This window comes from Trichosurus vulpecula, chromosome 3 (genome assembly GCF_011100635.1).
Source record: "Trichosurus vulpecula isolate mTriVul1 chromosome 3, mTriVul1.pri, whole genome shotgun sequence".
In the NCBI taxonomy this organism is placed as follows: Eukaryota; Metazoa; Chordata; class Mammalia; order Diprotodontia; family Phalangeridae; genus Trichosurus; species Trichosurus vulpecula.
In genome coordinates this window covers 315,994,775-316,021,574 of record NC_050575.1, presented here as the reverse complement: position 1 = coordinate 316,021,574, position 26,800 = coordinate 315,994,775, and the positions used below count along the sequence as shown (strand labels likewise).

The following is a 26,800-nucleotide window of genomic DNA, read 5'->3' as shown; positions in this document are numbered from 1 at the left end:
GAATTCAGGTCCTCCTGTCTCCAGGGCTGGTGCTTTATCTACTTTAGCACCTGGCTGCCCCTGACCTTGTAATATACTCTTCCTCCTTGCACTCCACATTCTAGCCAAACCAGACCGTTCACCAACCCTGAATACATCCTACGTATTGCTACCTTGATGGCTTTGCTCATGCTGCTCCCTATGCCCGGGAAGGCCTCCTTCTAACTTTTCAACTTCTGCATTCCTATCCATCCTTCAAAGTCAACCAATCAACAAGTATTTATTAAGGGTCTACTATGTGCAGGACACAGCTCAGGTCCCACCTCCTGCATGAAGGTTCCTTAGTCCTTTGGTCAGTAAATCTTCCCTTTTGGACCTCACTTAGCACTTTGGTTTTTACTTCTTTAGTGTACTTATCATGTAACATTATTCACTATAGTTAACTGTGTTGGCACCATCTCCCTACTAGAGGATCAAAAGAGATAACATGTTTTTGTTGTTGCTCAGTCCTGCCAGTGACGTCCAACTCTTCATGACCCAATTTGGGTTTTCTTGGCAAAGATACTGGAATGGTTTGTCATTTCCTTCTGTAGCTCATTTTACAAATGAGGAAACTGAGGCAGACAGGGTTAAGTGGCTTGCCCAGGGACACACTAACTAGCATTAGTGTCTGAGATCTGATTCCAAGCCCGGTGTTCTATCCTCTGGGCCACCTAACTACCCCAAAAGTGAGTGCCCCAAGTGTGAGCCATGAGAATAGGGGTTAAGTCTTATCTAAATTTTACATCTTCTTCAGTGTCTGAGCTCATAGTGTTGGTTATATTTGTATTTGTAGTTTCAGTGCCTGGAACACTTTATTCTGAGCAGAGGACTTCACAATGGATTGCTCTGAATGATTCCCAACAATTCCCATCCACTACTGGGGCAGGCTGTGGAAGGAAAAGAGACAGGCCTAGAGCTAAGTTACCAAAACTGGAGAGGCCCAAAACCAGAGCTGCCATGGGTGACCCTCAACCTACTAAACCCCCTAGTTGGACTGCTTCTCAATAAAAGGATTCTGGCCATAATTTGGTTAGGTCAAGGTCATGGCATGACTGAGAGCAACTGGGAGCTCACAGGCTTTTGTCAGTAGTGAGTGTCTACAATGGAGACAGAATTCAGCTGGGAGTTAGAAGGCCTGGATTCTGGTCCCAGGCTCTGCCATGTACTAGCTGTGTGTTTTAGGGAGTCACTTCCTTCTTTGATCCTCAGTTTTCTCATCTGTAAAGTGGGAAAATTAGACTGGATGATGGCCAAGGTTCCTTTCAGCCCTATAATCCATGATATTGTGATTGAATATAAGGAAACAATGACCCTGACCTTTATAGAACTGGGATCTATTCAATGGAGCTACCAGGGGAACGAGTCCCATGACAGAGCCCAGACTCTAACAAGCTTCGGAGTTTATTCTGTGCTCTTGATTTTGTTAATTTTTCCCTTTTAGTTTCATTTGGCAAATTTTTTTGCTTCAAGGTTGTCCCAACTGACCTACAAGAGCTACCTCATTAGGGACACATGTCATTGTTAGTAATGGGTTTTTTTTCCCTGAAAACAAAAACAGATATAGTGATAAACTTTGATCCAGTGCCAATCATTGTACAGACCCTGGCATATTTCCTGCCCTTTGGGAGTAAAGTCTAAATTAGACCGATAACATGTGGAGTAGGGAGGTAAACACACCCTGGCCCAACCACTCGGTCCGTCCATAGGCCTTCACTGAGCTCTCACTACATGCCAGGCAGTGGCTCTGTGGACCAGAGAGGAGACAGAATCATAACAAAGATGTCATAATGATGTGGTTTAGAGAAAAGAGGACTGTCTCTGTAGAAGGAAGTCCTGGGTTCGATTCATAGAATTTAGAACCGGAATGGACCTTAGAGGTCATCTCGTTCAGCCCTCTCATGAGGCCCAGAAAGGCAGGCTGACTGGCCAAAGTTACACAGTTAGTTAGTGGAAGAGATGGATTCAAGCCCTGAGACTTTGACTCCAAACGCATTGTACTTGGTGCCTCCCAAATATGCCACTTACTGGCTGTGTAATGCTGGATGAATCACTTCCCCTCTCTAAAGATTCGGTTTCCTTTTCTGTAAAACAAAGTAGACAAGCTAAATGATTTCCAAGGTACCTCCCGGCTCTACGATTCAATAATGCATGAATACTTCCAGGAAAAGTTCTGCATAGACAGATGAGTCAATTCTTAAAGAAGAAGAGGGAAGACAAGGCATAGACCATGAAACCACTCAATAACTGCTAATTAGGCATATGCCAAAATGGGGCACCCCCCCCAATTAGGCAGCCATCAAAAAGAATGCTAATTTAGCTGAGCTGCCAGTCATTACCACCTCTGTTAACTTTCCCTATCACCACTTGAGAAATCAAAGTGGAGGGATATCCCCTCTCTCTTCCTCTCCATTCCCACATCCCCCTACCCCATTCACACATAATCAGTTTAAGTGTACAACTACTCTTTTCTGAGTCTCTGTTTGAGGAATTGGTAATGATTAACTCAAAGAAGAGAAGATTTGCAGGTCTCATGAGCTCTGTGCTCAAGTATCTGGAGAGCAAACAAGTGGTTGTTCAATGGTTTCAGTTGTATCCAACTCTTCATGACCCCACTTGGAGTTTTCTTGGCAAAGAGTGGTTTGCCATTTCCTTCTCCAGCCCATTTTACAGAAGAGGAAACTGAGGCAAACAGAGTTAAATGACTTGCCCAGAGTCACACAGCTAGTAAGTGTCTGAGGTCAGAATTTGAACTCAGGTCTTTCTGACTCCACCCCTCACACTTTATCCACTGCACCACAAACATACAGAATCTCATTGACAGGATCTTCATCATCTTGCAAAAAATCTACTCCATCCCTAGGAAGAGAGACAGATTTAGAGCCAAGGGGCCTAGGTTTCAAACTTGGCTCTGCCACTTATTATCTGTGTGATCTTAGACAAGCAACAACCTCTGTGGGTCTCCTTTTCTTTGTTCGCAAAATGAAGTGCTTGTGCTAGATGAAATCTAAGGTCCAGTTGAGCTGTAAATCCCAGGATTCACCCAGGCAGGGGATCTCCCCAGCCTGCTGAGGATCTTCCTGGAGATGTCTTCATACTGCAGGGTTTCCAGGGGAACATGAGGTCTACCCATTAGTTATCTCTCGCTCTCATTATATGACCAATCTCTATCTTTGTTTTCAGTCATATGTTTCTCTCATGACATCTTTTGCATCATTCCTCCAATATAATTCCTCATTTAGAATCTGTTGCAGCTTGCTCACACCCACCATGCACTGCTTCATTAACCTTTGGGTCATTGCCAACCTCAATGCTATGGAGGCTATGCTCTTCCATGACTTGGACTGATACAGCATCAAGAGAAGAACCTTAGTATTAAGATAGACTTTTGTTTTAAAGAGGATCTTGGGTCATTAAAAGCCTTGCACATACTCTCAAAGGCAATCCAGCCCACTCTCTACCTCTGGCTCTATTTTGCACCCAGCTTACTGTCCATTGATGGAGTCTACCAAAGATACATGGACTGATGACCAGTCCTGTGGGGTATCCATCCAACTGCATCCTTCATTCACTTAGATAAGTGGGATTTCTTTGTTTTATTAATAATATTTTATTTTTCCCCAATTACATGTTAAAACAATTTTTAACATACAATCAAACTACCAAAAAATTATTTTATAGAGCTAGAAAAAAAATAATAAAATCCACGTGGAATATTTTCCTTATTTGTGAGGATATTTAGAATATATCCTCATGAATGGGGAGAATATCTTTCATTATACACAGTCATTGCCTAAAGGGGCTTTCCATGTAGGGATAAATGTCTTAAAGAGATAAATAATACTAGGCCACCCATGCTAATATTCCAATGGATGTTTTAAGGGAAGAGAATAAGCATTTTTGTTGTGCCTACTATGAGCCAGGCATTGTGCTAAGTGCTTTTTTTAAATAAATATTATCACATTTCATCCTCAAAACAATCCTAGGAGGTAGATCATCTCCATTTTGTAGTTGAGGAAACTGAGGCAAAGGTTAAGTGTCTTGCCCATGGTCATACAGCTAGTAAGTGTCTGAGGCTGGATTTGAATTTGGATCTTCTTGACTCTCCAGGCCTAGAGCTCTATCCATTGTGCCACCAGCTGCCTCATGACCAAGGATTATAGACTAGAGGTTCTTAACCTTGGGTCTACAAGCCCCAAAGGTCTAATCAGTTAGATTTCAGGGTGTCTGAACTTGGATGGGGAAATACATATATATATATATATATATATACACATACATATACATATACATATATATATATGTCCTTATTTCAAATTTGTTGGTTTCCTTTGAAATCCTGCATACTTTATTTTATGCATTTAAAAATACTATTCTGAGAGAGGGTCCATTGACTTTACTAGACTAACTGCCCACAGAGTCTGTGAAAAAAAGGTTAAGAACTCCTGCTTTAGACAATAAAGGCCATATGGTCTCAGAAGAAAAAGACATCAGTCATTATGGGCTGGGCTTGTAAAGGAAGGCTCCTCCACCCTTCTCTTGCCCAGATCATAGACTAAAAAAAAAATGACACCTCTGTCTCAATATTGTCACCTTGTTTGCCTCAGTATCCTACACAAACACCAGCATGCTACTTTTTTCCACCCAGCATGCACCTGGCACACATTAGGCTCTAGAACAAATAAACAAATAAATGAATTAAAACCACACAAGGTGTACTTTAACCTCAACCCTATAAACAATGGCTGTGTCAATAGACCAAGAGGAATAGCCATATTAGGAAAGCCGGTAATGCTTGACAGAGCATCCGGCCCAAGCTCTTAATTAACATTGACGTGTAACCTACCTCAGAAAGCTAATGTGGCCTGATGGAAGCAGGAAGACTAACTGTGCCTACTGTATTTGTACATGACAGACAGACAGAGAGGCAGAGGGAGAGAGAGAGAGAGAGAGAGAGAGAGAGAGAGAGAGAGAGAGGGAGAGAGAGAGAGAGAGAGATTGAGAGAGAAATAGATACATGTTGTTGTTCAGTTGTTTCAGACTCTTCATGACCCCGTTTGGGATTTTCTTGGCAAAGATACTGGAATAGTTTGCCATTTCCTTCTCCAGATCATTTTACAGATGAGGAAACTGAGGCAAACAAGGTTAAGTGACTTTCCTAGAGCAGAATCTGAATTCCCACTTTGCAATTTACTTTTCTGTGTGACCCTATGAGCAGATCACTTTCCTCTCTAGGCCTCAATTTTCTTGATCTGTAAAATGAGAAGGTAAGATTAAATGATGTCTACAGTTCCTTCTAGCTCTAACTCCCAGGACCCTCTGATCGTTGGACGAATGGCATTGTCCCCTGTAAAAACAATTTCAAGCATTGGTTGAGTAAATGGGAGAGGAGTGTCCTACCTCCAAAAGCAAGCACTGAGGGCAGATACCTATTCAATCTCCCCCAGAAGGCTGGCCCAGGTAGCAACCCCACTAGCTTTATCAACCAGGCAAACTTAGCTATTCCCTCTGGAAAAAAAGTGACAAAGGGGAAAGATGTTATGACATATAGGGAAAGAACTCAGAAGACCTGGGTTTGAATTCTGGCAAGTTGTAGATGGAGTAGGTGGAAAATAGGCCTCAAAGCCAGGAAGACTAGGTTCAAGTTCTACTTTTGACAAATACTGTCTGCTTGACCCTGGGCAAGTCACCTAACCTCTCAATGCTCAGAGCAACTGTCTAGGACTACAAGTAGAGAAGAAGTCAACTGGAATTGTTAGAGGTAGTTTCCTTACTTGGAATTTCTCTGTGCCAATCATAGGTCCAGTCTCTATCCCTATGACCTTGAGTAAATTATTTCACTTCTATGGGCCTCCAGTTCTGTATCTGTAAAATGGGGGCCCAAGCTATTACTATGAGAGCTCATCTTTTTCTATCATCCCACCAGGAAAAGCTCTCTGAAAAGGAAGACTAGTGTATAAGGAGCTGAGCTCAAACCCCAGCCCATCTCCCTAGCTACTGTCATCCCTTTTGTGAGGAAGCTCCTTGTGAGTGAGGATTATTTCAATCAATCATTGTATTTGTATCACCCAAACCTAACATGGTACCCACCACGTAGTAGGTTTTTAATAAATACTAATCAGTTAACTGACTCCTGCAAATGCAGAAAGAGGCCAACAATGCTGTCAGTATATCATTAATTTGCATCCATGAAAAGGTAATAATTTAATGTGTAAAAGGTAATAATTTTTTTTTACTATTTTTCACTTTATTTTTGTGGGTTTTTTTTCCTTTTGGTCTGTTTCTTCTTTCACAAAATGACTAACGTAGAAAAATGTTTTACATGATTGAATTCATACTAAATTGCTTGTCATCTTAGGAAGGAGAGAGGTGAAGGAGAGACAGAGAAAATTTGGAACTCAAAATTTTTTTAAAGTTAAAATTAAAAATTGTCTTTACATGTAATTAAAGAAAACAAAATATTATTAAAATAAAAAAGACTATGGGTCTGCTCTAATTTTCTTTGGTAGAACCTGTGATTTCATCAGCATAAGGAAATCCCAAGTCAATTACTCAACAAGTATTTATCGAGTGCTTACTATGTTCTGGGCAGTTTGCTAAGCACTGGAGATTAAAAAAAAAAAGGTGGTTCCTGCCTTCAAGGTTCTCACACATAATGGAGAGATGATCTGGAAAGAACTAGGAATATACAAGTTATATGCAGAGTAATCTCCAAAGGGGATTGCTGGAGGAGACTCGGAAAGGCCTCTTGTAAGAGTTGGGATTTGAGCTGTCTTAAAGAAGCCAGGAAGCAAAGATGAGTCAAAAGAATATTCTAGGCACTCACTATCTATCTATTTATCTATCTATCTCTATCCATGTCTATATCTACATCTGTCTTTCTATCTATACATATACAAACACACACTTTGTGTATGTGTGTATGTAACTGAGACTTTCAGCAATTTGTAACTAAGCTGCTTATAATCATCTTAGAGAGCCACCTGGGAGCACTAACAGGTTAGGTGACTTGCCCAAAGTCACAAAGCCAGTATGGGTCAGAGGCAGGACCTGAATCTAAGACTGTGTCAGTCTGAGACTGGTTTTCTACATACTACAGTATAGTGCCACTATAGATCTACTACTATTCAATAAGCTTTTAAGACCACATCCAGATAGGAAAGCTATAATGGGAAGACAGCCAGGTTCAGGGACAGCCCTGAGTTCAAGCTCTGAATTACTACTTGTGTGAACTGAGCAAATACACAATTTATATATCTGTAAAATGAGGAGGTTGGAACAGAAGGCCCCTCCGTTCCCTTCTAGCTTTAAATCCTGGTTTTTCCAAATCTAATCCTTAGTTTCCCCAAAGAACATAGAGTTCAGTTGTTTCTGGTGTGTGTGCGTGTGTCCCAATAGTCAACATCCGTTGCAACATTTAACCCAGCCCTTTCTGCCTATCTCTGCATAACAGGAAGCTGATAGTAATAACAAGGAGCTTGCAGAATGTTAAACGTATCCCAGCTTCCTATTCTAAGTTGCCTCAGAGACTCTCTTCCTCACAATTAAGTAGAAATGTGAAAGTTAGTTCATTAATTTTATCTGTGTAAACAAATAGATTGGATAACTCAGGAATCACAATTTGATTTTGAACTCCCCATCTCCCTCAGTTAAAATCCTAACAGATCAATATTATAATAAGTGGGGAGCAATTTGCATTAAATAGAATAGTGCTTAGTTGTCTTTCACAAATACTTGGCAAATTCAATCTCCTATGACACGTGATTGTTTGTTTTAGTTAAGATGTTTTCCTTCATTCATCATTTGTATTCACAAGTCAATGATACTTCAATGAGTCTCTGCTCTCTTTAGTTAGGAAACTAACTGTAACCCCAGTTCTCCAAAACACATAGCAACTCATCCTTGCCTTCTCATCCTATGTTGATTAGATGCATGGCTTCCCATAAATCCTCTATAGAGATCCACCACGCATGGTGTGGACCTTCCTCTAGTGACTGGTGCAAACCTCTTCACACTGCGTGGATACCAACGGAACATAATAACGATAGTTAACGTTTACAGAGCATCTCCTCTGTGCCAGGCACTGTGCTAAGTGCCCTACAAGCATTACCTCATTTGACTCTCACAATACTCCTGGGAGGTAGGTACTCTCATTATCTCTATTTCACAGATATGGAAGGTGAGGCAAACAGGATAAGTGACTTGCCTAGGGTCACATGGCTAATAAGTGTCTGTGGCCACATTTGAATTCAGGTCTTCCTGACTTCAGGCTATATTCTCTCTGCCTAGTGAGAAACAGCATCTAAAGAGACATGTTGGTTGGTTATCTCTCACTTTCACTATGTAACCGGCCCATCTTTTATCCCCAGGAATACAAAGCTCTAATTCTTTATTCCACTTCTGAAAAATTCCTTGCTGGTCTTATATCGTAGCTTACTCATGCCTACCAGGCAATTCTCCATTGCCTTCAATTTTAATGCTTTGGAGTCTGGCATATGCCCTGGCTCTCATGGGCACATTTGGGAGAATGTCTATTTACATGTACACACACGCATATTTTATACATATATATATACACATATATATATGTATATATACACATGTATATATGTATATATACACACACATATGCATAAGCATGTATATTTACAGATTGTTATTTAATTCCTATGAGGCAGTGGGAAATATGGCCACATATTTCCCTCATAAATGTATGTATGTATGTATGTGCATATACACATGTGTATTTGTACATATATGTGTCTGTGTGTAGTTGTCTGTATACATGCACTGATGATCTAGTTCCATGGATTCTCCAGGCAACTACATAATATACTCTCTACAATAGATATTCTTCACTCTTCATCCATTTGCTTTTCTTCTACATGGAACAAACTTTTGAATGACTGTGTAAGTCATTTAAGAGGCTTCTATGATAACTCAGGGGCTTGATGTAATCAGCACCATGCCATCTGCCAACAGACACATCTGGAGGACCTCCTCAACATCTACAGGAAATCTTTCTTCCGTCGGGATTCTGTTGCAGGATGTCCTCTATGAAAATAGTGTTTTAAAAAAAAACCCAACAACTTTTGTTCTCTTTGTTTTAGGCCTTGTTTAATATTAATGGTCAGGAAGGGTCATCAAAGTCATACCCAGTGTTACCTCTTTCATGGAATCTTGTATGATTTTGATATTGGGTTGTTGGTGGGGAGGTTGTTTTGTTTTACATTTCTATAGTGCTTACTATGTGCTAGGCACTGTGCTAAGTGCTTTTCTTATTTGATCCTCACAACAGCCCTGGGAGGTAGGGGCTATTATTATCCCCATTTTACAGATGGAGAAAATGAGGAAAACAGAGGTTAAGTGACTTGCCCAGGGTCACACAACTATACTGACTGTGGTCACATTTGAACTCAGATCTTCCTGACTATAGGCCCAGCACTCTATCCCCTGGACCATCTAACTGCCAAATGTGTCTGTGTGTGTGTGTGTGTGTGTGTGTGTGTGTGTGTATTAGAAGTAGCATCTGTTTTGTGTAGCTTGGGAGGTTTTTCCTTAAAGGAACAAGGAGGCTGTTCTCAGGATTTTCATGGTCTAGAAGACTGATCTCGCTTCCGGGTTACCTTAGGTCTGAAAAGCCCAGCCTATAAGGAATCCTTGCTCTTCAGGTTTGACACAATTCCCACAGTTGTACCAGTTAATATACTTCTCTGACTGGGGGCTGCCTCCATGAAAGATGCCTAGAAAGAGGGGAACAGCATTCATCGAATCAATGTTGTATCTTTATTGAATCTCCTTTTCATGGTTAAGTAAACTTTATTGTTGAATATTTTATAGCCCAAGAGTGTCTGCTGCATTTTAATCCCAAGCCTGAACAACTGAACTAGTTTAGATTTTACTAGGTTGTGACAGGACTAACATCTACCAGTGTTTCTCCCCTCCAACATCTTTCCCCAACATGGGCTACGTCCACTCCTCCTCCTTCCCTCTTGCCACCAGTATCAGTTTTACCTAAAAATCCAAAAACTGTCCATGGATCTCAAATGGCTCCTGACTCCTTTGACCACCCCCGGCTACCTGAGGGTATAAAAAGTACCACTCACGTGGAGCAGGGGCCCCACATCCTGCCTGCCCTGCTGACCATGATCAGTTCCATAAGGGGACCAGGGGAGACCCAGTCCAGAGAAGGGAAATGCCCCATTTGAATAGACTTAAAACTTCTTTTGTGAACTGTTCAATGACTTGTGAGGGCCTCATTTTATCCCAACATTGAAACTGAGCTGGTGTTAGCATCAGGTCTTCCTCTAATATCAGCCCAGACAATTTATTGGAAGACAGCCTTTCAGGTCTCATTTTGCTTTTATAATGGGATCCTGCTTTCCCCATATCTTTCAACAATTGCGTAACTATAAAGAAATGATCCATTAAAAAATACCAGTAAATGATATGTAAATGACAACGTGTTTGAATTTCCTTAATTCAATTATGTAATCCTTGCATTTCATACCAAGGATTATGGATCACCTTCAAATTCCAGCATCCACAGTCGAAGCACTGAGGTTAGCATAGCAAATGGCTAGTTGAATATCTCAAGGGTTTGTGATATCAGAGATGTCCTTACAATCACCTTTGTTACTTAGTCTTTCTTAGCCACTGTGACAAGACAAAGAAAAATAAAAATTCCAACATCCAGCATCCAGTCCTTTGGCAAAAATCCTTTGCACATTTAACAAGGCTGAGCTCTAAATATCAGGCACACGACTCATCCCTAGGCACTACCTGAAACCTTTGCAGCCTGGTAGGTCCTAACAGTTGGTGGTCTACTGGCATAGCCTTCGAAAACCCAAATTCACTTCTGCAATGAGGTATCAGTTGAAGGGATGCCCATCAGTTGGGGAGTGACTAAACAAGCTGTGGCATAGGATCATGATGAAATATTACTGTGCTATAAGAAAAGAGAAGCAGGATGATTTCAGAAAAACCTGGAAAAACTTACATGAACTGATGCAAAATGAAGCAAGCAGAACCATGAAAACATTGTATACAGTAACAGCAATATTGTACAATGAAGAATTATGAATGGCTTAGCTATTCTTAGCAATACAATGATCTAATACAATCCCAAAGGTTTAACGATGAAGCATACTATCTGCCTCCAGAGAAAGATTGTTTGAATACAGATTGAAGCATACTATTTTTCACTTTCTGTTTTCTTTTATTTGAGTCTTCTTATATAGAATGACTGTTATGAAAATTTTTTACATGATTGTACATATATAACCTATATTTGATTTCTTACCATCTCAGGGAGGGAGAAAGGGAGGGAAAGAATTAGGAACTCAGAGCATTTTTTTAAAAAAAATGTTAAAAATTGTTTTAACATGTAATTTGAGGGAAAAATAAAATATATTTTTAAAAAGAAAAAATATCAAAGGATTATCTGTCATAATATATATGAACAGAATAAATTCATTTATTTGCTAATTGTTCAACTTTGTAGTAAGGAATGACCATTGCAAGTTTCCTAATTTTTTGTTTTTTTCCCCATCCATGTCTGTACAGAGATATCCCTGGAGTTTAGGTCACAGAGTGAAATTCTCTGAGAAAGATTCTCTGAGGCTTATTCTTTGCACAGATCATCTCACACATACTAACCATCACCCACGCCATTTCTCTGACCTTTACTGACAGATCTACTACTTACTCCTGTGAGATAAGAGAAATGCCACATGTTCTCCCATGCTCCCATCCCCATGTCTATCCTCCCTCACAAATTTATTATCTCTCTTCTTTTCTCCTTGCCTGACCATGTTATCTGATAACAAAGGGTAAGTGCTGTGAGAATAGAATCCTAGTCATTCCCATCTGGGATGTTTTACCTAAAACTAGCTTTTTCTCAAACAGATGGTGGTATTTTCTTTTCTATGGGAGTTACATTTTCAGGACCCATTAGAAATTAATTATGTTTTAATCATAGGTGTCCTATCCCATAGTGACAAGGTAGGGAGAGTAGCATAATAGTAGAAAAATACCAGACTCTCTGACTGGCCATTTGACTTTTGCCAATGAAATTTGGAAACACAGGATGACTGAGCCAGGAACAATTCATCAGTCAATCAAACAGCAAGTACTTATTAAGTAGTGACTGTGCCAGGCACTGCCCTTAGGCACTGAGAATACAAATACAAGAAATTAAATAATCCCTACTCTCAAGGAATTTATAATCTAATGAGGGAGACAGCAAGAATATATAGTTAAGTATATGCAGAATAATTTTTTAAAGTTACAAAATAGATAAATACAATGTGGTTTGAGAAAGACACACGCAATTGAGGGGACCCTCCTATACAAGGTGGTGTTTGAGCTTTGTCTTGAAGGAAAAGGAAATCCTATGAGGCGGAGGATGGAGCCCATTCTAGGAATAGGGGACAGCACATCAGAGACACAGAGACAAGAGATAGAGTGCCATGTGTGAGGAACAGAGTGAAGGCCAATTGGGCTGGACTGCAGAGTGACTTAGGTAGAGTAATGTATAATGAGAAATGAAAAGATAAGTTGGGGCAAGATTGCGAGGGTTTTATAAGATAAACAGAGGAGTTTATATTTGATTCTAGAGATAATAGGGAAACACTGGAGCTTACTGAATAAGAGTGTGGCATGGTCAGATCTATATTTAAGGAAAGTCGCTTTGGCAGCAGCAGGGAAGGACTGAAGTATGGAGAGGCATGAACAGGGAAACCATTCAAGAGGCCACTGAAGTAATGTAGGATAGAGCTAATGCGTGTCTAACTAAGATGAAAGCTAGGTGAGCAGAAAGGGGGTGTTGAATGAGAGATGTGGAAGTAGAAATGACAAAATTTGGCAACTGATTGCAGCTGTTGCTGCTGTTTGTCCTTTGTCCTCAAAGAGGACCAATGACATAAGGAAGGTGACGTCTTGACTTAAGAGTGAATTGGATTTAAGTGAGGCAGAACTACTCAAAGTCATCTCCTCCAGAGTCATCGGAGTCCAGAAGCAAGACAAGAGTCAAGACAACTGGTGATGACCCAGGGTTGCGTGGGTAGGGTAAAGTAGAGTGAGGATAATGCCAAACTTAGAAAACTGGTAGAGTTGAAGAATGGTAGTATATTCAATAGAAACAGGAAAGTTTGGGGCAGCTAGGTGGTGCAGTGAGTAGAGCACCAGCTCTGGAGTCAGGAGGACCTGAGTTCACATCCAGCCTCAGACACTTGACACACTTACTAGCTGTGCAACTTTGGGCAAGTTACTTAACCCTAATTGCCCGGCCTTCCCCTCTTAAAAAATTTAAAAAAAAGAAACTTAAGAAATAGGAAAGTTGGTAAAATAGGTGGGTTGGGGTAGGAGAGAGAAATTGAATTCTGTTTTGGATACATTGAGTTCAAGATGTTTGGAATGATCAACAAGCAATGGGTGATGCAGGATTTGAACTCAGGGGGAAATTAGGGATATATATATATATGTATGTCTGTATACGTATATACATATATATATACACATATATGTGTGTGTATAATAAACATTTATATAGTACTTTAAGGTTTGCAAAGTGCTTTACAAATATTATCTCATTTTATCCTCCCAACAAGCCTGGGAGATAGTTGCAATTATCCACATTTTGCAGAGGATGAACCTGAAGCAGACAGAGGTTAAGTGACTTTCTCAGAATCACACAGCTAGTAAGTATCTGAAGCTGCATTTGAACTTAGGTCTTCTTAACTCAAAATCTAATTCTCCAATATCCACTGTACCACCCAGCTATCAATTACTATCAGTGATTTGGATAAAGGCATAGATGGCAATACTCATCACCACCAAGATCTGGGAGTCAACAGAATAGAGATGATATATGTAAAGTCTTATTCTTCAGCTAAAAAAATCTGTAAAATTTGACCTCCAAATCCAGTGTGTTCTTTCTAGTACAATGATTGACCTTCTAGTTTAAATGCAAATGTCCCTGAGAGAGGGAACACTGTGCTAACGTGCTAATGTGCTAACATTTGTGCTAACATGTAAATAAGTGAGATCTGGTTACATAGGATAAGGGATTAGAGAATAGGAAGATGGTAAATTATTGAAATAGGATAACAGGAAACAAGTTCGAGATGGAAAAGCTAGATAGTAGTTTATCTGAAAAATCTGGGTGGGGGGAAAGTCAACCTAAAAAAGTTCTATTTGTTCCTATTATATTCCACCCTATTCAATTTGGCCCCATGTAGTCTGTAAATATCTCCTAGGCCTCCCACTCTTCTCTCTATATACACTGTCTCTCTTGGTGACCTCATCAGCCCTCAATAGGCACTCTCCATTTAAAGAGGTTTCAGAGGAAATTGAAGTTTGAGGGCAGTCACACATGGCCAGACGTAAAAACGGAAACATCTCCACAGATCAGGTGTGGCAACTCAAAATAACTTGGTGAAATTCAACACCCTGTTTCTAGCTAAATATCAAAGTATTTCAACTTGAACCCTTCCCCTGGAACTTTCCTGCCTCACACCTCACCCCCATTCAACCCTTGCTATGACTCCCGATTTTGAGCTTGCTTCCATTTCAAAGATTCTTTCTCTCAGCTCTGGCCCTTTAAGTTTCCATTGTACCATCAGTGCAATTCTTGGTTTTGCCTTCTAAATACCTAATTCTGAATCTTAAAGCCTAAGTTCAAATCCTGTTTTATATACTTACTAGTTATCTAACCTGGTTAAGTCATTTAACCTCTCTCAGACTCAGTTTCCTTGTCTGTAAAATGAGGATAATAATAGCAGAGGAGTTAACAAATATAAAGTGTTTTGCACTCTATAAATGCTAAGTATTAGATATTATTATATACTGCTTTGGTAATCACGGGCAAGCCACTCAACCTTTTGGTGCCACCAGAAAACTCTCTAAGACCACAAATTACAGACAAATTGTTGATCTACTTGATTGGAGGATGTTTCTATACCAGGAATTCCCCACATCAATGACATTGCTTGTCTAAACTCACACGTACATTCCACATGTACACGGTAACTTTTTAGCTATAACCACACCATCCTACTCCTACTTCTCAAATGCAAAAAGGTTCAACCAGCACCATGAACACCACCCAGTGATAGGACTTGACTCCAGTTCTGCCTTGGCTTTCCCAAGCCAGGGAAGGAAATACAGGTCTAGGAACCAAGAGAACTGGACTCAAGTCAAAATTCTACCCCTAACTTAGCCGAGGCACTCTTTGGGACTCAGCTCACCAGCACTAAGGAAACCACCCAGTCACAAGATTTGACTACAACTCTGCCTTGGGAAAGAGCAAGGAGATGAAATACATATCTGGGAAGCACGAGGACTAGACTCATGTCCAAAGTCTACCACTAACTTGGCCAAGGCACTCTTTGGGACTCAGTTTCTTCATTTATAAAGTGAGAGGGCTGCACCAGATTTTCTCTAAGTCTCCTTCCAGCTCTAAAACTTAATGATCTACTTTCACAATATCTTTCTTTTAAGCCTGCATTTGGATTCTATCATTCAATCACCAAGTAATTATTGAATGCTTGTTATATGCTCACTCTAAATAAAGTTGAGCACTATACAACAAACTTTAACTTGCCAGTTTTGGGTCTATGCAAAAGTATAATCCTCAAATGTGACATTTTCATTGACTCTATTAAGAAAAATAGATTTATCAAAAGATAATCTATGGGGGGGTGGGGGTGGAGCCAAGATGGCCACGTGAAAGCAGTGTCTTACCGGAGCGCTCTCACAAGGTCTGTCGGATTCCTATGGAGAAGCGAGTTTGAGCAGATTTGAGAGAGTTGGACACCGTGAGCAGTCTGAGTGGGGCAAATTTCCAAGCTGGGAGAGTCTGAAAGGCTTAAGGCATGATTCTATAAGCTTGGAGAGTGCTCGGTGTGCAGAGTGACTCCAGACCAAAGCGGAAGTGGCTGGCCAGGAGGCCCACATGGGAGACAGTCTGGGAGAAAGCTGGGCACCCGAAACCAGCGGAGATCCCCAGGCCTCCCAACACAGGACAGCACTCTGTGGAGGCGACGAGAGGCAGCGCAAGGCCACCAACCGTGAGATGCCGACTCCTGAGTCTTGCAGCCCGAAGGTATGAAACGCTTCTTGAACTTCCGGGAGACATAATGGCCAGGTAGATGGCTCTAATCCCTCCCCACCCTCACCCAGAGAATTCCTTGGGAAAAAAAAGAACGCTGGAACAGAGGAGATAGAAGTGGGACTTCAGTGGCCGAGTACCAGAGGGGCAGAGCCAGCAGGGGTTGACACCAGGAGCCCAGACGTACTCTGGCTCCCCCAGGGGAAGTGCCAGACACCCAACTCAAACAACAAAGAGCTGAGACCATTGCTGAAGAGCAACAGTGCTGGAGAACACCCTTAGGGAAAGAGACATCAGGGAGCCAGACCCCTCCCCCATGCCTCAGGAAACTGAAGGAAAGCTGGGACAGAGAGCCATGAGCCCCAAAGGCAGAAATTTGTTGTAAAGCCAGGAAAAGGCTAACCAACATGGAGAAGAACACACAAAAAAAAAAAAAAACCGAGGACCATTAATTCTTTTTATGGAGACAGGCAGGATTAAAATACCAATTTGGAAGAGGACAGCAATGACACTATAGATACATCTGATAACTCAAAAGGTAATGTGAACTGGTCTCCAGCCCAAAAAGCATTGCTGGAAGAGCTAAAGGAGGATTTTAAAAACTAAATTAGGGAGCTAAAAGAAAATATGGGAAAAAAAATCCACTGATGAAATCAAGTCCCTAAAGAATAAGATTGGCGAAATGGCTACAGAGATTCAGAATCTAAAGAGAGAAAATGACACCCTGAGAGGTAAAATCAACCAATTGGAAAAGGAGACGCAAAAGCAAAATGAAAACACTAACTCATTAAAAATTAGAGTTGAGCAAGTGGAAGCTAATGAATCTAGGAGGCACCAAGAAGAAATAAAACAAAATGTAAAGAATGAAAAAATAGAAGAAATGTGAAATATCTGATTGGGAAAACAACTGACTTGGAAAATAGATCCAGGAGAGACAGTTTAAGAGTTATTGGTCTACCGGAAATCCACAATGAAAAAAAGAGCCTTGACAGTATCTTCGAGGAAATTATCAAATACAACTGCCCAGAGATCCTAGAACCAGAGGGCAAAATAGTCATTGAAAGAGTTCACTGATCACCCCCTGAAAGATCCCAAACTGAAAACACCAAGAAATATTATAGCCAAACTTCAGAACTACAAATTCAAGGAGAAAATACTGCAAGCAGCTAAAAAGAAACAATTCAAATATCGTGGAACTACAGTCAGGATCATGCAGGATCTCTCAGCTTCCACATTGAAAGACAGGAGAAATTGGAATATGATATTCTGAAGGGCAAAGGAGCTGGGACTACAACCAAGGATCAACTACCCAACAAAACTAAGCATAATTTTTCAGGCAAGGAGATGGATATTCAACGAAATAAGGGAATTCCAGACCTTCCTGATGAAAAGGCCAGAGCTCAATGGAAAATTTGATCTCCAAACACAAAACTCAAGAGAGACATAAAAAGATAAATGGGGGAAAAACCCCCACAAACCTTATTAATCAATAAGGGCAAATTATTTGCATCTTTATATAGGATTATATCATCTTACATATGTTTTATATATATACATATATGTGTCAGTCTTGAGAATAGTATAGCTATTATGACAATTGAAAGGGATACACATAGATTGTGAATGCCTGTATAAAATGACTGACACAAGGATAAAAAAACATAAGAGATGTAAAGGTAGGGCCATGAGAGAAGAGGTAAGGAGGTAGTAGAAAAGTGTTAATTACACCAGATGAAGAGGCACAAAAACATATTATAGTAGAGGGAAAGAAGGGAGGGAGAAGAGCAGTATTTGAGCTTCACTGTCATCTGATCTGGTTCAAGAAGGGAATAACATACGCTGATAAGTATAGAAATATAACTTGTCCTACAGGAAGTAGGAGGGGAAGGGGGAAAAAGGGAGAGGGGTGGTCAGAAGGGAGGGGAGAAGTAACAAGTGGGAAACAGTAAGATAAGGGAGGGGAATAAAGAGGGAGGGTAAACTGAGGAAGGCAGCGGTCAAAAGCAAAACTTTGTTGAGGAGGGGAAGGGGAAAAGGAGAAATAAAAGCATAAACAGGGGGAAATAGGATGGAGAAAAAGACACAGATAGAAATTATAACTGTGAACATGAATGGGATGAACTCTCCCATAAAACAGAAGCAGATAGCAGAATGGATTAAAAACCATAATCCTACAATATGCTGTTTACAAGAAACACATTTGAAACAGGGGGATACACATAGGGTAAAGGTGAAAGGCTGGAGTAAAATATATTGCGCCTCAGCTAAAGGAAAAAAAGCAGGTGTAGCAATCCTAACCTCAGACAAAGCAAAAGTAAAGATAGATTTAATTAAAAGAGATAAGGAAGGACACTACATCCTGCTAAAAGGCATCATAAACAATGAAGCAATATCATTGTTTAACATTTATGCACCAAGAGGTTAAGGGAGTTACAGGAAGAAATAGACAGCAAAACTATAATATTGGGAGACCTCAACCTCCCCCTTTCTGAACTTGATAAATCTAACCTCAAAATAAATAAAAAAGAAGTTAAGGAGATAAACAGAATTTTAGAAAAGGTAGATATGATAGACCTCTGGAGAAAACTGAGTGGGAATAAAAGGGAATATACTTTCTTCTCAGCGGTACATGGCACATACTTAAAAATTGACCATATACTAGGGCATAAAAACCTCATAATCCAGTGCAGAAAGGCAGAAGTAGTCAAAGCATACTTTTCAGATCATGACACAATAAGAATTATTTGTAACAAAGAACCATGAAAAAATAAGCTAAAAATTAATTGGAAACGAAATAATCTAATTCTGAAGAATGAGTGGGCCAAAGAACAAATCAGAGAAACAATTAATAACTTCATTCAAGAGAATGACAATAATGAAACATACCAAAACTTATGGGATGCAGCAAAAGCAGTTCTTAGGGAAAGTTTTATATCCCTAAATGCTTACATGAATAAAATAGGGAAAAAGGAGATCAATGATCTGGGCATACAGCTGAAAAAGCTAGAAAAAGAGCAAATTTAAAATCCCCAATTAAATACCAAATTAGAAATACTGAAAATCAAAGGAGAGATTAATAAAATTGAAACCAAGAAAACTATTGAATTAATAAATAAAACAAAGAGCTGGTTTTATGAAAAAGCCAATAAAATTGATAAACCTTTGGTCAATTTGATTAAAAAAAAGAAAGAAGAAAATCAAATTACCAGTATCAAAAATGAAAAGGGTGAGTTCACCTCTAATGAAGAGGAAATCAAAACAATAATTAGGAATTATTTTGCCCAATTGTATGCCCATAAATTTGACAACCTTAAAGATATAGATGAATATCTACAAAAACATAAATTGCCCAGGTTAACAGAAAAGGAAGTAAAATTTCTAAAAAACCCCATCTCAGAAAAAGAAATTGAGCAAGCCATCAATGAACTCCCTAGAGAAAAATCTCCAGGGCCAGATTGTTTTACAGGTGAATTCTATCAAACATTTAAAGAACAACTAATTCCTAGGCTTTGTAGACTATTTGGGAAAATAGGTGAAGAAGGAGTCCTACCAAATTCTTTTTATGATACAAATATGGTACTAATACCCAAACCAGGTTGAGTCAAAACAGAGAAAGAAAATTATAGACCAATTTCCCTAATGAATATTGATGCAAAAATTTTAAATAAAATATTAGCAAAAAGATTGCAGCAACTTATCACCAGAATAATATGCTATGACCAGGTAGGATTTATTCCAGGAATGCAAGGCTGGTTCAATATTAGGAAAACTATTAGCATAATTGACCATATCAACAACAAAACTAGCAGAAACCATATGATCATCTCAATAGATGCAGAAAAAGCCTTTGACAAAATACAACACCCATTCCAATTAAAAACACTAGAAAGCATAGGAATAAATGGAGCCTTCCTTAAAATCATTAATAGCATCTACCTAAAACCATCAACAAGCATTATTTGTAATGGGGATAAGCTAGATGCATTCCCAATAAGATCAGGGGTGAAACAAGGATATCCATTATCACCCCTATTATTCAATTTGGTACTGGAAGCATTAGCTGTAGCAATAAGAGAAGAAAAAGAAATTGAAGGAATTAGGATAGGAAAAGAAGAAGCTAAATTATCACTTTTTGTAGATGATATGATGATTTACTTAGAGAATCCTAGAGAATCAAGTAAAAAACTACTTGAAATAGCAAACAACTTTAGCAAAGTGGCAGGATATAAAATAAACCCAGATAAATCCTCAGCATTCCTATACATTACTAACAAAGCCCAACAGCAAGAGACAGAAAGAGAAATTCCATTCAAAGTTACTGTAGACACTACAAAATATTTGGGAGTCTATCTGTTAAGACAAACCCAGGGCCTATATGAACATAATTATGAAACACTTTTCACGCAAATAAAGTCAGATCTAAATAAATGGAAAAATATCAGTTGCTCATGGTTAGACCAAGTTAATATAACAAAAATGACAATTTTACCTAAATTAATCTATCTATTCAGTGCCATAGCAATCAAACTACCAAAAAATTATTTTACTGAGCTGGACAAAATAATAACAAAATTCATCTGGAAGATCAAGAGGTCTAGAATATCTAAGGTATTGATGAAAAGAAATGTTAGAGAAGGTGGCCTAGCCATACCAGATATTAAACTGTACTACAGAGCAGCAGTCATCAAAACTACCTGGTACTGGCTAAGAAACAGGGGTGTGGATCAGTGGAATAGGATAGGTACACAAGATGGAGAAGTCAACAACTACAGCAATCTACTCTTTGATAAACTCAGAGAGGCCAGCCTCTGGGCTAATAATTCACTATTTCACAAAAACTGTTGGGAAAATTGGAAAATGGTAGGGCAGAAACTGGGCATAGACCAATACCTTACACCATATACCAAAATAAAGTCAAAATGGCTTCATGATTTAGGAGTAAAGGCTGATACTATAAGTAATTTGGGAGAGCCAGGAATAGTCTATTTGTCAGATTTATGGAAAAGAAAAGAATTCATGACCCAGCAAGAGACAGAGAGCATTACAAAATGCAAAATCAATAATTTTGATTACGTTAAATTGAAATGTCTTTGTACAAAAAAAAGCCAATGCAACAAAAATTAGGAGGGAAGCAGAAAATTGGGAGAAAATCTTTACAACTAGTGTCTCTGATAAAAGCCTCATTTCTAAAATATACAGGGAACTGAGCCAAATATATAGGAATACAAGTCATTCCCCAATTGAGAAATGGTCAAAAGATATGAACAGGCAGTTTTCAGAAGAAGAAATTAAAGATATCCACAGGCATATGAAAAAATGCTCTAAATCACTACTGATTAGAGAAATGCAAATCAAAACAACTCTTAGATACCACATCTCTCCTGTCAGATTGGCTAAAATAACAAAACAGGAAAATGATAAATGCTGGAGAGGATGTGGGAAAAATGGAACATTGTTACATTGCTAGTGGAGTTGTGAGCTGATCCAGCCATTTTGGAGAGCAATTTGGAACTATGCCCAAAGGGCTATAAAAATGTTCATACCCTTTGACCCAGCAATACCACTTCTAGGGTTGTATCCCAAAGAAATCACACAAGTGGGAAAAGGACCCATATGTACAAAAATATTTATAGCATCTCTTTTTATGGTAGTAAAGAACTGGAAATCAGGGGGATGTCCATCAGTTGGGGAATGGCTGAACAAGTTGTGGTATATGAAGGTAATGGAATACTATTGTGCTATAAGAAATGGGAAAGATACGAACTTCATAACAACCTGGAAAAACCTATACAACATAATGCTGAGTGAGCAGAGCAGAGCCAGGAGAACATTGTACACAACCACAGATATATAGATTCTGTGAGGACCAACCCTGACAGACTTCGCTCTTCTCAGCAACACAAGGTACAAAGACAACTCCAAAGGACTCACGATGGAGAATGCTATCTACATCCAGAGAAAGAACTATGAAGTATGAATGCAGATTGAGGCACATTTCATGCTAGCCTTTTTTTTCCCTTTTTTTTTCCTCTTTTTCTCTCTTTTGTTTCTGTTTTTCGGTTGGTTTTTTTTTTTTGGTCCTGTTTCTTCATTTCATTGATCACAGTTCTTCTCCATAACTTCACTAGTGTGTAAATTAATTCAATGTGCTATATGGGATTCCATGCCATCTTGGGGATGGAGGGGGGGAGGGAGGGAAGAAAATCTGGAACTCAAAATTATGTAGAACTGAATGATGTAAACTAAAAATAAAAAAATATAAAATTTTAAAAAAAGATAATCTATGGCATTAAACATTAATGGTCTTGCATAAGCTGGGTAGCTCCTTCTGATTTCCTCTGTACCTCTTTTTACAAAATGTGTTTTCTTTTACTATTATTTATAATTCACATTTATATGTTTAAAGTTGGGGAGTTTTTTGCTTTGTTTTGTGTTTTGGTTTGTTTGTTGTTTTTGTTTTTTTTTTTTGCAATTTCCCAGAGCTACAGAATTTTAGAGTCGGAAAAGACCTTAGTCCCTATCTAATCTAATCCACACCTAAAAAAGAATTCCCACTTTATTTGACCAGCAATTATCTAGTCTCTGAATACTTCCAATAAAAGGGAATTCACTATCTCTTAAGGTAACCATTCTACTTTGTGGATCACTATAATTGTTCTGAAATCTTTCCTGACATCAAGCCCCAGTTTGTCTCTTAACAATTTCTATCCTTTGCTTCTAGCTCTACTCTCTAAGTCCAAAGAACTTTGAAACGTACTTTCCCAAAAACAACCACATGAGACAGGCAGTACATGTATTATCACGCCCTGTTTAAAGATAGAAAGCCTGAGACTCAGGGAGTCTCAGAGTCCCACAGCTAAAAATCAGGAGAGCTAATATTCCAACTCAAGGCCTTTGATTCTGAATCTAACTTTCAACAGGCCCATTCACCCTTCGCTTTCATTGATTACCTTCCTTCAACTCTTCTTTCTTAATCTTGGTTTGAAAATGTGTGTGTGTCCATTTGTGAGGGCCTGTGTGTCTGCTTTCAGCTCACCAATACATTCTTTTTGGTTGTTTTGAAAGCCCGAGAGGTGATCCTTAGTCAGAGGACACGGATTCAAGCTCAGACTCTACTGCTTCGTAACTCTATGGCCTTGAACATATCACTTTTCTTCTCCTGCCTTAGTTTTAAGAATAAATGAGGGAGGGTAGAATACACGATCGCTAAAGTACTTTCCAGATGGAAGTGACAAAGTATGGATAAGTATTAAGGTTAAATCAGCAAAAACTTTTAGCCAAAATCCCTTCCTCAACGCTGATTCCACCTAAGGACCATCCCCTGCCCCCAGATTTGAGGAGGAAGGCAAGGAATTACATGTGGTTATTGCAGGAAGCCCATGAATCCATAAGGGACTCTATAGATTAGGTAAGTAATATATCTCACACGTTCATGCATTACTCTTCTTCAGATGTATATAGATTCTCTCGCGAATGATAAAACACAAATTTACTTAAAAGCGTTATTGAATTCAGAGTAATTTTGTTATTGAGTCTTTTCTGAAGCAACTGAAATGAACAGTACTGACCCATGGGAATAAAGAAATGTTTGGATGTTAAAAAGCTACTCTACTGTTTGTAAAGTTCAGGGTGCCCCCTGAGCTAAGCCACCATAGTGAGAGCCTGAACTAGCACTAGAACTCAGCAGCCCTTTGCCCCAAGCACCAACGTGGTTGATGAGATCCCAGTACCTTCTAAAGGGGATGTGCTTCCATCATTCCTCCCTAGAGAAAGTGTAGAAAGAAAGTCTCAACTTACCTTGAAAAGAAGTGGGGAGCAAGTGCCCTCCAGGAAGGACAGGCCTCTCCCTCCTGGCACTGAGACCGTACGCTGCTTATTCCCTCTCTCCCCAGTGGACTGACTGTCCTCTGTACTGTCACTGCCCTTTACACACACACACACACACACACACACACACCATTTTGTTATGGCTCTGGCTCTGATTACATGTAAACCCCATCTTCATACTGTATAAAAAGAACAATGTGGGGTTATACTAAATAGGCTAGAATGTAGCAGAAAAAAGGACCTAATTGCTGAGCCTTGATCAGCTGCATAGAACCATATTTTAATACACTTGAGCAGCATAGCAGAGCACACAGGGGTTTAGAAGTGGATTCAACAAACATTGGTTTGTGTCGGCTCCCACACTTACAAGGTGTGTGACTTTGGACAAGTCATTGGACCTCTCCAAACTTCAGTCTTCTCATCTGTAGTATGGGCATGATAAGACTTTTTCTACCAATTCCCCACAGAGGACTGTTGTGAGGGAAATATTTCAAATCTAAAACACTAGAAAATTACAAGTTATTGCCTATGTAAACAGAGAGTATAGGGAAGCTCTCCACTGTAGTCAATACTGTAGGATTTACATACGAGATGTAAATCCCCCCCTTGAAAGGGAAATATAAATCAAACACATAATTTTTTATCTTAAATACTAATGTTAATCATTATGCATCATCATCATCATCATATTAGAAGTGGAAGGGACCTGAAAAGCCATCTAATCTAATCCTCTCATTTTATAGTCAAAGAAACTAAGGACCAGAGAGGCTTTGACCAGACTGATGTCACTCAAGTAAATGGCAGATTTGAACCCAGGTCCTCTGACTCCAAATTCAATTAATCACTGAAAGGTAGAATGGTATAGAAGAAAGAATACCCGAGAATCAGGAGAGATCCAGAGTGAAACTCTACTCCTGGCACTTACTGCTATTAGGTATGAGACCACAGACAAGCCTTAGTTTCTCATCTGTAAAATGGGCACAGTAGTGGCTATACAGGCATACTTTATTTTATTGCACTTCAAAGATATTACATTTTTTTAAACAAATTGAAGGCTTGTAGCAGCTCTGCATTGAGCAAATCAATCAGCACCATTTTTCCAACAGCATGTGCTCACATCATGTCTCTGTGTCCCATTTTGGTAATTCTTACAAGTTTTCTAACTTTTTATTGCTATTTTATCTGTTATGGTGACTTGTGATCAGTGATCTTATATATAGTTGTTTTGGGGCACCCTGAACCATGCCCATATAAGATGGCAAACTTAATCAATAAATGTTATTATGTGTGTTCTGACTATCCCACCTGCAAATGACCCCAGCTTGGGGAAATCAGATGACAGAGGGTAACCTTCTCACACATCATCACTGCCCTGTTACCACACATGGTCTTGCCATTCTCACCTTCTCTTGACCTTCAAAGCTGACAGTGTGGGTGACATAGCACATCCTATTGCGACCTAAATCTGGTGACTCAGCAAGAAAAGCATAAGGACAAGAAGAATATAGGAGCATCCATGAAGAGACAGATAAATGTCTTCTGTAAGTGCATTCCATGCTGTCAATGACCGTCTGGGGAGTATAAGCCTGGATCAGCTGATGGAGCTACTCTCTCATTTGAATTTTTCCATTTATACTCTTTCCCCCTCAGACTATTGTCTTGGACTCTAAGGAAAATCCACTATGATGGTGGCTGCCCTAACAGCCAGAGCTTATCAGTCTTATACTCTGTCTAGCAAAGTTCAACTCTGTGAATATTCAGGAGGGAATCTAGATTAATGAGGGGGCCAAAAAAAAAAATCAGTACTAGGCCAGAAGAAAACCTTCCTTTTTTGGCATCCAAAAACCTCCCTTTTTTGCCCTTTCTAATTGATTATTTCCTTTGGGGTGACCCCTTCCTCTCTACTCAGTCTGTTTAGCTTCTAGATTATGCAGAATCTCCCAAATGTATTAGACAGGTTCTAAGAGAGGGGACCCACTCCTACAATAGCTCTAGGATTTGGGGCCATAGAAAATCTGTGCTTGGCCCTGTACTGTTTTAATGATCATTTCATGTTTTTCTTTAAATCAATGACTTGGATAAAAGCATAGAGAGCTAGAGCTGCTCATCAGATCTCCAGGTAACACACCTGTAGAGTCGTAGCTTCCAGCCTTGTCTTGAGACTTTGCCTTCAAAACTTTGTGTCCTTTTTCCCATGGCCCTGCTCATCTTCAGACTACACCATCCTTTGCATTATCCCATGGTTTTCCACCCACACTTTGAGGCTACCCCTTTCGGAGGGGCACTAGGGTCTAATAAAAAAGAGCCAAAAGCTGTGTTTTAGTCTTGGCTCTCCTGTTAACTCACCAGGATTTAGATGAAATTTCATTTTTCTCATTTGTATAATGTAGACAGCAAACCCCATTTACCTCACTAAGCTATGTCGAGGATCAAAAAAGATAAAGGATTTAGAGGCATCCTAAAAAGTTAAAAGTGCTTTACAGATGCTGATGTGAGTAGAATTATTGCCAAAAGCTCTTCTCAATGATTCAAAGACAGTAGGAACCACAGACAAGCTTATCTGGTTTCCAGATGAAAAAGTTGAGATAACCTCTGTCTGCCTCAGTTTCTTTAACTTTAAAATGGGGATGATAATATTACCTATCTCCCAGGGTTGTTGTGAGGATCAAATGAGATAATATCTGTAAAGTGCCTGGCCCATGGGAGGTGCTTAGTAAATGTTTCTTCCCTTCTCTCCCCTTCTCTGTAGCACATTTTTATCAAAAACTTGCATAAAGGCATAGATGGCATCCTCAACAAACACAAGGATCACAGAAAGTTTAGAGGGATAATTAACATATCAGA

The 26,800-nt window shown here is 39.4% G+C and overlaps 1 protein-coding gene across 1 annotated transcript in view; it reads right to left on the bottom strand.

Annotated features, from left to right (window-relative positions):
- ARHGAP25 (Rho GTPase activating protein 25) overlaps positions 1–26,800 on the bottom strand; it is a 97,477-nt gene that overhangs the window by 43,537 nt on the left and 27,140 nt on the right. The window lies entirely within an intron of this gene.